This window comes from Suricata suricatta, chromosome 13 (genome assembly GCF_006229205.1).
Source record: "Suricata suricatta isolate VVHF042 chromosome 13, meerkat_22Aug2017_6uvM2_HiC, whole genome shotgun sequence".
NCBI classification, from domain to species: Eukaryota; Metazoa; Chordata; class Mammalia; order Carnivora; family Herpestidae; genus Suricata; species Suricata suricatta.
The window spans coordinates 8,080,369-8,092,961 of record NC_043712.1 but is presented as its reverse complement, the minus strand read 5'-3'; positions in this window follow the sequence as shown (position 1 = coordinate 8,092,961).

The following is a 12,593-nucleotide window of genomic DNA, read 5'->3' as shown; positions in this document are numbered from 1 at the left end:
TTGATAATTGTATATTGATGAAGGAGATTGTTTAGCGAATGTCTCCCTCTAGCCTGTAACGGAAGCTTCATGACCGCAGGGATCCAGGGCTCTGGGAGGTTTGAGAAGGGAGGGCAGCGCCACTGGGAGACAGGCAGGGATTAACCTTGGCTCCTGCACTGCTGGAGCTGCCCTGTTCCTTGCTGCTCGCTGTAAAACGGGGCCTCCCTTCCCAGCAGGGCCCTTGTTCAGGGAAGTGGGCAGTGAGTAGGCCCCCAGTGTAAGAGCTCCGCGCAGGAACCGGCTTCCCATGCTGGCTAGGGGCCAGGGTAGGGGGACTCCCGAGGCAATGAAGGGCTCGATGGGGAAAGTGTATCCACTTGGTCTGGTTTCTACCCATGCCTGTGCCTGACCATGACCTCTTCCATCCCGGTTTATCCAGAAGATGGAGTTGGACTCTCGTGGCTCAGATCATGGTGAGGCAATGGCTTCCGGTCAGGGCGGAGCCTCTCTGACAGAGCTAGAGGAATACCCCGAGGGGATGTGGTTCAGGAAATGGGAGCACCACTTGAAGCAGATCCACTGAGTTGGAGCTGGGGTTGTGTAGACCATTGAGCTGCTTTGCTGACCAAGGCCACCGGCCCTTTTCATTTGTCACGAAGGCAAAGGCACGATCCTTTGGTTTCTTCCTAATATAATTCATATAACTGGCTAAACCCTTCTGGCTTCAGGGATGTTTAGGATGTCCTTTATAATGTCAAAGGACTCCCACACTCCCTAATTGCTTGGCTGATTTTCACCCCTGTTGCCTGGGCCATTTCCTTGAAAGCTCCTCAAGGCTGAAGGACTTTTATGTTTAACATCCTGTGATGTTTTCCACAACAGGTCTAGCTTGCGTACCTTTTGTCAGCAAAAAGGACTCAAAACCTTTCAGAACACAGATAGCAGAAAGAGGCCACTTGGAAGGAACTATGCGGAACACAGCGACTTGGGGGCATGCTGGGGTACCCTCGCTGCGTCACTGTGGAGCCCTCACTAGGTGATTGCTGCCCGCTGCACGGCGGAAGGTGTATAACGAAGCCTGTTCACCTCGCTGTCGGTGGAAAGAACGGACTTTTACTAGAGGGGGTAGGAGGAGGTGTGTCTACATTAACAGTGGATATAATGCAGTCACCCGCACAGCAGACTCAGGCAGAGCCGCGTCCCTTTCCTGTCCTTCATCTTTGAAAGAGGTTGCTTACTAGGGTTTCTTTTGTTCCTGCATCTGACCTAATGGAGCTTGGACCTAATCAGACCGAGGCTCTGGGGGACAGTGACATTCCCATTTTCAGTGGCTGGCGAGGTGTTGCAGTTGTGGTTCCTCCACCCCCACGACGATGTCACAAGCCCCCTTCAAGCTTGCTGCAAAGGCAGTGAGGTCCTGGCACTCAGAACATTTCTTCATCCCTTTTGGCCTCGGCTTCGTACTCTGATCAGCCCTTGGGCACTTCTTCGTGTCCCACACAGGATTTGCCCTGTTATCCTTCCCCGGCCGCTGGGCCCCAGTCGTGGCCGTGTCCAGCCCAAACCTCCAAGCTAGACTGGATCCGGCCAGTTGGCTCATCCCACCCTCAGGTGCCATGTGTGTGTCTGTGTTCTCCGAAATGTGCAAATTACAGGGGAACTCATTTGGAATTCCGCCCCCTTCCCCGGACTGCTCAACTTGGCAGGGAAGGACCCTTACACTCTCACGAGAGTGGGAAGGCTCCTCCCAGACTGCTTGCTCCCTGCCTCCCAGCACCGGGATTCCTAGGTAGTAGTCGTGCATGGAAATAATCTCCAGTCCCTACTTGCTGGTGGAAATTGGCTCTCTCTCAGGAGGCTCTGCATCCCTGACAGCTCTTCATGATCACGTCCTTATCTTGAGCTTAAAAGTTGCCTCCTTGGAGTTGGACCCTTGGCTCTCCCACTCCCCAGGACCACACATGCTTTAAATATTCGGTGGGAACATTACAATCTCCTTCCAGCCATCTCTGGGCTTCTCTAGGTTAAATGTGTCACAGGGCTATGTTCTATGTGATGTGGAGAACAAAGGCAAAAGAAGTTTAGGAAAATATTAAACTATGGCTCCTTGACCAGGACTTGGGACAGGCAGAGTGACCTTCCTCAAGGAGCTTAGCCGCCTCAAATGTTAATACTTTGCTAAAGGCAAAAGGCAACTTTAACTTGACATTAGCCTGACCTTCAGGATCCTGTAAATCTATTTTAACATATGAAAATCCCTTTGGAAACTTCCTTTATCTCTACTCACCGCCTCCCCCCCCCCCCAAGATATAGGTTAGCAATCATCCTCCAAACATAGGGCCCACTTATATACATCTGAAGGGTCTTGTGACTAAGGTTTGCTAGACAGTAGTAAATGACCTTACCCGAACAACAGCTAGCCCCTCAAGGTTTTGGAAACATTGCTTCCAAATTCCTTAGAGACTTATACTATCCTAACCCCCTCTCAACTTAGAAGGAGTATGTAATCAGCCGCGCCTCACAACCCCTGTGCAACTCTTTCTGCCCACGAGTTCTGTCCCTGTGCTCTAATAAAACTACCCCTTTTGTACCGAAAACGTCTCGAACATTCTTTCTTGACCGTTCACTCCCCAACCCCAACATTTCGGATCATCTAAAGTCTAGGCCAAGGGAACATTCTTTACTTTTCTGCCTGCCCACCTCCCTCCACTTCAGGGCTTTCACAAATACTATTATGAGACATGTTCCTTACAGAATTTTGTTGGAACCGAAGTGGCGGAATTCACAACTTGGAAGAACACATCTTTGGCAAACACATTACTTTCGTGTGACTTATTCTAACTAGCCTGTCTCTGCCAGGCATTCTATTCAGTGCATATCCGGGTCCCTGGAGCTGTGTTCAGTGGGTTTTGTTTGGTTTTTTTTTACCCCCTCCCAAGCTGCACTCTTTCCACTTCTCCAAATATTAATGTGAGAATCAAAAGCCACCTTCAGTTTGGGAGATCTGGACCCTGAGAAGGGATTCTTGCCTCTGAATTTCCTCTGAGGCTCCCCAAGCATTCTCTTTGAGAGCTTCCCCTCCCAGTGGCCCCTTGATTCTCTCTGGCTCTCCCGGGGTGCTCTGGCTTTCTTGACCTCATAGGCTGCTGGCACTAATTCAGCTGAGCGAAGAGATGCCCGCCTTGAGTGTATCGTTGTAGAGGGAAGGCAGTGGGGCCATTTGCTGGCTTCATCTCACTTCCCCTTTGCCTTTTCAACCCAACGGCCTCCCCATGTCCTGGCCTCGCTCACCCCTTCTTGCCTGCCAACCCCTGGCTAGGCAGGTGGCGAAATGGGAATGACATCAGGTGTTCAATCATTAAACTACTAGTTCCATCCTTTTCCTTCACTGCATGGTCCACCTTTGCCCAGGGTGGCCTGCGAACCTCCCGCCACCTGGTGAAAGACCCCACTTTAGACTGCAGTTGGGGACGAGCAGCTACAGGCCCTGTGAGTTCTGGGGACTTCCACCTGAAGGTCAACTCAGCACCTGACTGCCTACAATTTTACTTGGGGAGCTATTTCCCTTTATAAAGTGTCAGGTGCTATCTGGGTATGATGGTCTAAGCCCAGATGGAAAGAACCGGGCTCTGTGTGGATAACTGAGGCATAGAGCCTCATTGACTCCCCCAAGAAAGCCGGTGACATGGCCTCTGAGTGCCCTCAGAGGACAGAGGACCCAGAGATTGGGTATTCTGCACCTGGGATTTGTCCTGGGCACTAACATGGCTGTTCTGTCAGGTTCTGAATGCAGAAGTCAGATGGTCTGACCATGATTCCATGACACCACTGCTTCCTGAAAGAATTACTTTATTATGAGCCTTTGCCAGCCAGAGTGCAAGTCGGGGAGGGGCAGAGGGAGAGGGAGACACAGAATCTGAAGCAACCACCAGGCTCTGAGCTGACAGCACAGAGCACAATGTGGGACTCGAACCCACAAACCATGAGATCATGACCTGAGCCAAAGTCAGGTGGCTTCATCAACTGAGCCACCCAGGCACCCCAACATTTAAAAGAAACTGCTACTAATCCTTCACTGGATATATACTGCATTCCCTTGGCTGGAACCAGTGGACATCCTGCAAGTGGAGACCTCAGGCTTAGGGCTAATATTGCCTGACACTAATGTTGAGATCCCTTAATCCATAGCCTGCCGAAGGGAGGAGGGACCCAGAGACCCAGTCTGAGGGAGGGGACCCAGCTAAGTGAGGAAGAGGCAAGACCAGAAACAAAATTCAAGAGAATTAAATAGTTAATTGTAGAAAAATGAAACTATGAAGAATCTTGTTTTTTAAAAAGGAGGTGATGACTTATTTGCTTTTGCAGTGGGGAAGATCTTTTTAAGGATAAGAAATGGAAAAAATGGATTTGACTATACATGATGTAAAACATGTTTACTGGAAGCAAAACAATAACAGCAACACCAAAACCACTACAAGTTTAGAAGAAAATTTGCAATATATTGAGCAAGAACTTTTTTTAAGTTTATTTATTTTAAGAGAGAGCACGTACACACACCCATGGGAGGGGCAGAGACAGAGAGGGAGAGAGAATCCTAAGCAGACTCTGTGCTGACAGCATGGCCCTCCATGGGATTTGATCTCACGAACTGTGAGATCATGACCTGAGCCTAAAATCAAGAGTCAGATGCTCAACCAGCTGAACCACCCAGGCGCTCCTATAGAACAAGACATTGTAAAATTCATTTAGGGGCTTTGGATCTGACTTTGGATCAGGTCATGATCTTGAAGTTTGTGGGTTTGAGCCCTGCATTGGACTCTGTGCCGACAGCTCAGAACCTGGAGCCTGCTTTGGATTCTGTGTCTCCATCTCTCTCTGCCCCTCCCTCGTGCTCTCTCTCTCAAAAATAAACAAGCATTAAAATTAATTTTAAAAGGATGAAGAGTTCAATTTTATTTTATTTTATTTATTTATTTATTTATTTATTTATTTATTTATTTATTTATTTATTTTGAGAGACCATGAGTGGGGAAGGGGCAGAGAGAGATGGAGAGAGAGAGAATCCCAAGCAGGCTCTGTGCTGTGAGCACAGAGTCCAATGCAGGGCTTGAACTCATGAACCATGAGATCATGACCTGACCTGACATCAAGATTTGGGCACTCAATTGACTGAGCCCCCCGGGCGCCCCTGAAGAGTCCAATTTTAGAAAGGGAAATGACCTAAAGAAACAGTCCACAGGGGCGCCTGGGGGGCTCAGTCGGTTGGGTCTCCGACTCCGGCTCAGGTCAGATCTCATGTTCGTGGGTTCGAGCCCCGCGTCAGGCTCTGTGCTGACAGCTAGCTCAGAGCCTGGAGCCTGCTTCTGGTTCTGTGTCTCCTTCTCTCTCTGCCCCTCCCCCTCTCATGTTCTGTCTCTCTCTGTATCAAATATAAATAAAACATTAAAAAAAATTAAAAAAAAAAAAGAAACAGTCCACAGAAGAATGTATACTCAAGGCTAGTAAATTTATCGTAAAGATGTTTTACTTATGTGGAAAGCAATCAAAACAATAATGAGGGACCATTTTCGACTTATTCAGGGGCAATGCCCAGCGTGGATGAGGGGTGTGGGGAAAGGAGAAGACGTACTCTATGTTGGACATAAAAGTCCAGGTAACATCTCTGGAAGGTAGATTGGTACCATGTTTCAATATTTTAAATATGCATTCCCTTTGATACAGCAATACCACATTTAAGAATGTAACTTAAGATAGTAAAACAAGAAATGATCCAACAAGATGTATACATTTATTCCAGTGCTGATTATAATACTGAGAAGTTGGAAGCCACTATAATGTTCATTGGTAAGTCTGGTACATTGCTGCAATGCTATGGTAGGGAATCATTTAAAATAGTGACATAAATGTGTAAATAAGCCTTTACGTCATGGAGACATGTCCATGACATATTGCTGAGTGTGGAAAAACATAGGCTGTATGAAACTATTTAGGTTAAACTATATACATGTACATACAACATATGATAGATACCACGTTATATAATAATTTATTCATAATGGCCTCTGTGACACCTATGCATATCTATATTTATTGAAAGAAATCATGTATTTCATGAGGTGAAACATAAATGCTTTGTAAATCCTAGCAAATGGGAGATGAGGGTGGATAGGGTGGCTGGAGACAGTGAGGTATATTTTATTTCATATTAAGAAATTCAGATTTTACCCTCTGTCCATGGGGAGGCAGTAGAACTCAATTCAATGAATATTTATGGAGTGTCTACTCTAGAAGATGCCAAAGTTGAAACAGCTTTTTCATAGAGAATGTGGCTGCATGGCTTGTATCAGGAAGGTCAGCCAGTCGGCTCTCAGGGCATATTGCCCTGGGGACTTCACCAGGTCTAGAGCCAGCCCTCAGCCTTGACCAACGACAAACCTGACTTTGGAACACAGGGAAAGTGGGGCTGAGTCTAATACTGACTACACTTGCTAAGTGCAAAGACTAAAGTACAGAATTAGGATGCTTCCCTGTTGGGGCGCCTGGGTGGCTCGGTTGGTTAAGCATCTGATTCTTGATTTTGTTCAGGTCATGATCTCACAGTTCATGATTTCAAGCCCCTGTCAGGCTCTGTGCTGACAATGCAGAACCTGCTTAGGATTCTCTCCCTCTCTCTTTGCCCTGCTCTCTGTCTCTCTGTCTTGCTCTCTCTCTCTGTCTCTCTCAAAATAAATAAACTTAAAGAAGATAAAAAAAATAATAAAGAAAATATATTTACAGTATGGTACTGTTTTTATTTTTAAAATCCATGTATAAGTCGATGCGTACAGTGCAAATGCATGTTGTACAAGGATCAATTGAACTGTTGATTAGTTAACATTGAACTCATGACCAACACCACCATAACTCATGCCTGAACTGTTTAACACCTAAACTGTTTCACTCCGGCCCATCACAGCCTTCTGTGCTCAGGAACATTGTACAGCACCTCAGCATTAGGCCCAGGGATAATTTTAAACAGTTAAATCACCAAAAGGAGCACAAAAATGAAAAACAGGGTGTGAGAGAGGCTGCAGAGGCTCCTATACTGTGGGAGCAGCGAACATGAAGGCACAGTGTCACCTTGTTTGACCTCTGGGAGGAATGTGCACATCAGGCCACTAAACGTGTATGTGTCTGTGAGTGACCTTGGAAGTGCTGTTAAGTATTTATTTTTCGGTTACAAATAAATTTTAGCACTAGGCTGCTTCCCAAATACAGAAACCGTTAATAGAGTAACTGTACGTCCATTTTACCATGCCCACTTCTACCATCCACTAGGGCAACTCAGGTATTTCCATGTTCACTGAGAATTGGCCATTGTTTTTACCAGAAGCCACTCCTGTAGCTGGGGTCCTTGCTAGGATGTTAAAGAAAGTGTCCTAAGAACATGTTCTTTCCTGTCTAGACTTGCATTCCAGCTTCCTTGCTCAAGCACCCACAGAATCCGGCCTGAGGGGTGCTCCCCTGTCTCAGGACCTGCTGGCTAATTCTTGCATTTTTCAAGAATATGGTCTATTTTTCCCCTTATCAGGTCTGGAGCATTCCGGAGCGAGGTTATCTTGGGATTTAACCCTAGTTGCCCAGCCCGGCAGCCTGGTGGGGTGGGGGGGCACCTGTGAAGGGTTCTGTAGCACCCGATAGCACAGGGGTGGCTCCTGTTCTCACCAAGGAAAGGTGTCCTAGCCTGACAAGGCCAGAGGGCCTCGGGGTGCATGCTGCAGAGTCAATATCCTCAGATTTCCTTGGTCCACATTTTAGGATCCTAGGTTTTCCCTACCAGGGCACTGACCTTCATCCAACGGACTCTCCTTGGCTCTGGGAACCAAAGGCTGCAAACATCTCTGGAGCTCTTGACTCTAACAGTGAGATCTCCAGCCTGTCACTGAAGTGTCTGTCTTCCACAACCACATGTGATGAGGGTCCCTTTGCCAGCTGCTTCCAGAGTTCCCTGGCTCTTTCCCTTAGCCATTAACTGCTCCTTGACAGGTTTCAGTCTCTCATTATCCTTCTGTAATACGGCTTAGGTGTAACCAATTGACTTCCTCTGTCTTTGTAGATATTGTTCTCCTGATGTATTTTATTAAAAAAAAAAAAACACTTTATTTGTTTATTTATTTTAAGTAGGCTCCATGCCTAGTACAGAGCCCAATGCAGGGCTTGAACTCATGACTTTGAGATTATGACCTGAGCCAAGATCAAGGGTTGGACACTTAACTAACTGAGTCACTCAGGCACCCCTAAAAAAGCTTTTTTACTTTTATTTTCTTTTTTAAATTTTTATTTAAATCTTTTAAATTTTTTGATTATTTTTTAAATTCCTTTTAATGTTTATTCACGTTTGAAAGAGACGGGAGCATGAGCGGGGAAGGAGCAGAGCAAGAGGGAGACACAGAATCCGAAGCAGGCTCTTGGCTCTAACCTGTCAGCACAGAGCCCAACGCAGGGCTCAAACCCATGAACAGTGAGATCATGACCTGAGCTGAAGTCGGACACTCAACTGACTGAGCTACCCAGGTACCCTTAATTTTTTTAATGTTTATTTATTTTTGAGAGGGAGAGACAGTGGGGGGCAAGGGCAGAGGCAGAGGGAGGCACAGAATCGGAAGCAGGCTCCAGGCTATGAGCATCAGCACAGGGCCCGACGCAGGGCTCGAACTCACAAACTGTGAGATCTTGACCTGAGCCAAAGTCGGATGCTTAGCCAATGTGGGGCTTGAACTTATGACCCCAAGTTCAAGAGTTGCACGCTTTACCGACTAAGCCGTATATTTTAAATGCCGGCATCACAGCACCCACCACAGTATTCTCCTCCACAGAGATATTTTCCCAGGTCACCAAAAGTGAAACCTTCAACACTTGAGCCATCCTCTTGTTCCAAGGACTATCAGGAGGGCATCCTCTGCCGGCTGGGCAGTGGGTAAGCCAGTCCTACATCTGCATCTCACCACCTGTCTTCCCTGACCACTCCTGGTACTTTTTGTGCCAGTCCGGATTCATTGAGAAGCAGATGCTCTACAGGACCCAGCATGCAGCGATTTTAGTCGGGAAATGGGCAGGGAGCTCAGGAAGGTTGGGAGAGCCGTGAGACCGTGATGCAAATCTGACCCCAAGTGAAGGAGAGAGGGAAGGAAGTGTGTGGAGGCATCCTGTACCACCATGTAGTCTAGAGGAGGTTCAGCAAGGCTGTTGAGGAGTCCTAGAGTCCAAGATGATCATCAGAGAAGTCTCACTGTCACCCAAGGGCAGGCCTGGGTTCGAATCCCTGCGATGGTCCGTCATTGGGTGCAGCCCACACCTAGTGTTGCCTTAGTGCAGATGCTTTGTTGGCTTTCGGTAGTCCGAGGTCTGCAAGGTGCATTCTCGTGGGCACTAGAGGATTAACTCACGTTTCCTCAGGAGAACCCTACAAGGCAGGTACTCTAAATATTACCTTCTCATACGTGAGAAAACTTGTCTAAGGCTACATAGATGGGAAGTGGCAAAGTCATCATTATTTTCTAGAACTGACCAGCGAAAACTTTATTCTCTCTTTTTTTTAAATGTTTTTATTTATTATTGAGATAGAAACAGAGCATGAGTGGGGGAGGGGCAGAGAGAGAGGGAGACACAGAATCTGAAGCAGGCTCCAGGCTCTGAGCTGTCAGCACAGAGCCCGACACGGGGCTCGAACCCACGAACTGTGAGATCATGACATGAGCCAAAGTTGGCCACTTAACCGACTGAGCCACCCAGGCGTCCCCAAAAACTTTATTCTCAACTCCTGTTCTTCCAGTCTCCCCTCTGCTGCCCATGTTGATGGCTGCTTCCCCTTGGGGGCATCTCACCATTGCCACTGCTATCTGTCCCCCAAGAATGGTGCTCTTTTCTAGACTCTATCCTCTGCCTCCTGATGCCCCCAAAGACAAAAGCCCCCAGCATCTGGAGAAACGCTGCATTCTAGAATCCTTGCTGTACCGGGGCACTGATGGCTTCTGCACAAAGCTGCCTCTCGGGCACCAGGACAGGGTGGGCCGAGCCTCTGTATTAGTTATATGTTCCTGCGTAACAATTTTATCATAAACGTAACAGCTTAAAACAACACTCATTTGTTATCTTGGAGTTTCTGTGGGTCAGGAATCCAGGTCAGCTTAGCTGGGCCCTCTGCATCAGGGTCTCACAAGGCTGTAATCAAGGTGTTGGCCAGGGCTGCACTCTCGTCTGAGGCTTGACAAGGTAGGGGTGTGCTTTTGAGCTCATGTGATCATCAGCATCATTCAGTTCCTTGCAGGTTGCTGGACTGAGGGCCCCAGTTTCTTGCTGGCTGCTCTCGGGTCCTTGCTGTGTGGTTTCCATAGAGCAACTGACAACAGTTTGCGTCTTCAAGAGCAGCAGGACAGAGTCTCCTAGAAAGATGTAACATAATATCATCTATCCTAGAGCCTTTGTTTTATTTTACTGATTAGAAGCAAGGCAGATCCTGGCTACATTCAGGGGAGGGGATCACACAGGCCAAGGGCACCGGGAGCTGCAGGTTGTGAGGGCCACCCTAGAGTCTCTATTCCACAGCTTTCCTGTGGATTGGCATCTCTAATGGAAACAGCTCCTTGGGCTGTTTCAAAGCTTGGCTCTCCATGAAGTACAGGTCTACAGAGAGAGGCAGTGGGCCTGGGAGATTGCCCCTTGGTGCCTTCTCCAACCCTCCTTTCTTCCTGTGGTTCAAAAGTTCCTTCCCTTCATTGAGAGTGACTCAAACACCTGAGATGCTGCAAGCACCCCACCAGTGCATCACATGTTAGAGAGGAGGCAATGCAGACACCACCGAATGCAGCTGATCTCCATATCCTGTTACACAGTGTCTGAGCACGGGCGTGACACGACTGATCTGACTTTACGATCACTTTTTAAAACAGCTTTGTTGAGATAAAACCTATACGCTATATAATTAAAAGTGTACAATGTAATGGCTTGTGGTATATTCAGAGTTGTGCAACCATCTCCACAATCAGTTTTAGAACATTTTCTTCATCTTTTTTTTTTCCATTTTCATCATCTTAAAAGGAAACTCAACATGCCTTAGCCAGTGCCCCCAATTCTTTCATCTCTCAAGCCCTAGACAACCACTAATCTACTCTCTCTATAGATTTGCCTGTGCTGGACATTTCATATAAATGGAATCATATGTGATCTGGCTTCTTTCACTTAGCATGTTATCAAGGTTCATCCATGTTGTAGCATGAATCAGTACTTCATTTCTCTTTGTATCCCATTGTATGGATTTGCCACATTGTATTTATCCATTCATCAGTTGATGCACATTAGGGTATTTCCACTTCTTAGATATTATAATATTGTTCTGGACATTTTTGTACAAGTTTTTATATGGATGTATGCTTTCATTTGGGTATGTATCTAAGCATGGAATTGCTGGGTCATATGGTAACTCCAAGTGTAGCCTTTTAAGGTATTGCCAGGCTGTTTTCCAAAGTGGTTGCACCACTCTACATTCTTACCAGCAGTGCGTGGGGGTTCCAGTTTCTCCACCTCCCCAACTCTTCTAATTGTCCACTGTAAGTGTTACAGCTGTCCTAGTGAGCGTGAAATGGTACCTCATGGTGGTTTGGATTTGCATTTCTCTGATGGCTGATGATATTGAGCATCTTTTCACGTACTCCTTAGCCATTTGTACACCTTCTTTGGAGAACTCTCTCTTGAAATCCTTTTCTCATTTTAAAATTGGGTTTACGGGGCACCTGGGTGGCTTAGTTGGTTGGGCGTCCAGCTTTGACTCGGGTCATGATCTCACGGTTTGTGAGTTCCAGCCCTGCCTCAGGCTCTGTACTGACAGCTCAGAGCCTAGAGCCTGCTTCCGATTCTGTGTTTCCCTCTCTCTCTCAGCCCCTCCCCTGATGGTCCTCTGTCTCTCTCTCTCTCTTTCAAAAATAGATATACATTAAAAAAAATAAAATTGAGTTTACAGTAATGTTTTCATGTACTACAAAAGAATCTATGTTCGCCGAAGAAAACTTAGAAGTTATGGACAAGCTTAATAAAAATAACAGATGCCATTTGATGAGGTCCCTGGGTGACTCAGTTGGTTAAGCATCCAATTTCGGCTCAGGTCATGATCTCATCATTCACAAATTCAAGCTCTGGAGCCTGCTTCAGATTCTGTGTCTCCCTCTCTCTCTGCCCCTACCTGCGTGCACTCTCTCTCTCTCTCTCTCTAAAATAAATATAAAAAAATAATAGGGGCGCCTGGGTGGCTCAGTGGGTTAAGCCTCCGACTTTGGCTCAGGTCAGATCTCACATTCGTGGGTTCAGGCCCTGTGTCAGGTTTTGTGCTGACAGCTAGCTCAGAGCCTGGAGCCTGCTTCGGATTCTGTGTCTCCTTCTCTCTCTGCGCCTCCCCCTCTCATGCTCTGTCTCTCTCTGTATCAAAAATAAATAAAACATTAAAAAAATAATAGATGCCATTTGCCAAGCATATATTGCAAGCACTGTCCTAAACTCTTTCCATGCTTGCCCTGCACCACACAGGTAGCAGCAACAATAGCTAATATTTATTAAGCTCCTGTTAGGTACTAGGCTCTCTT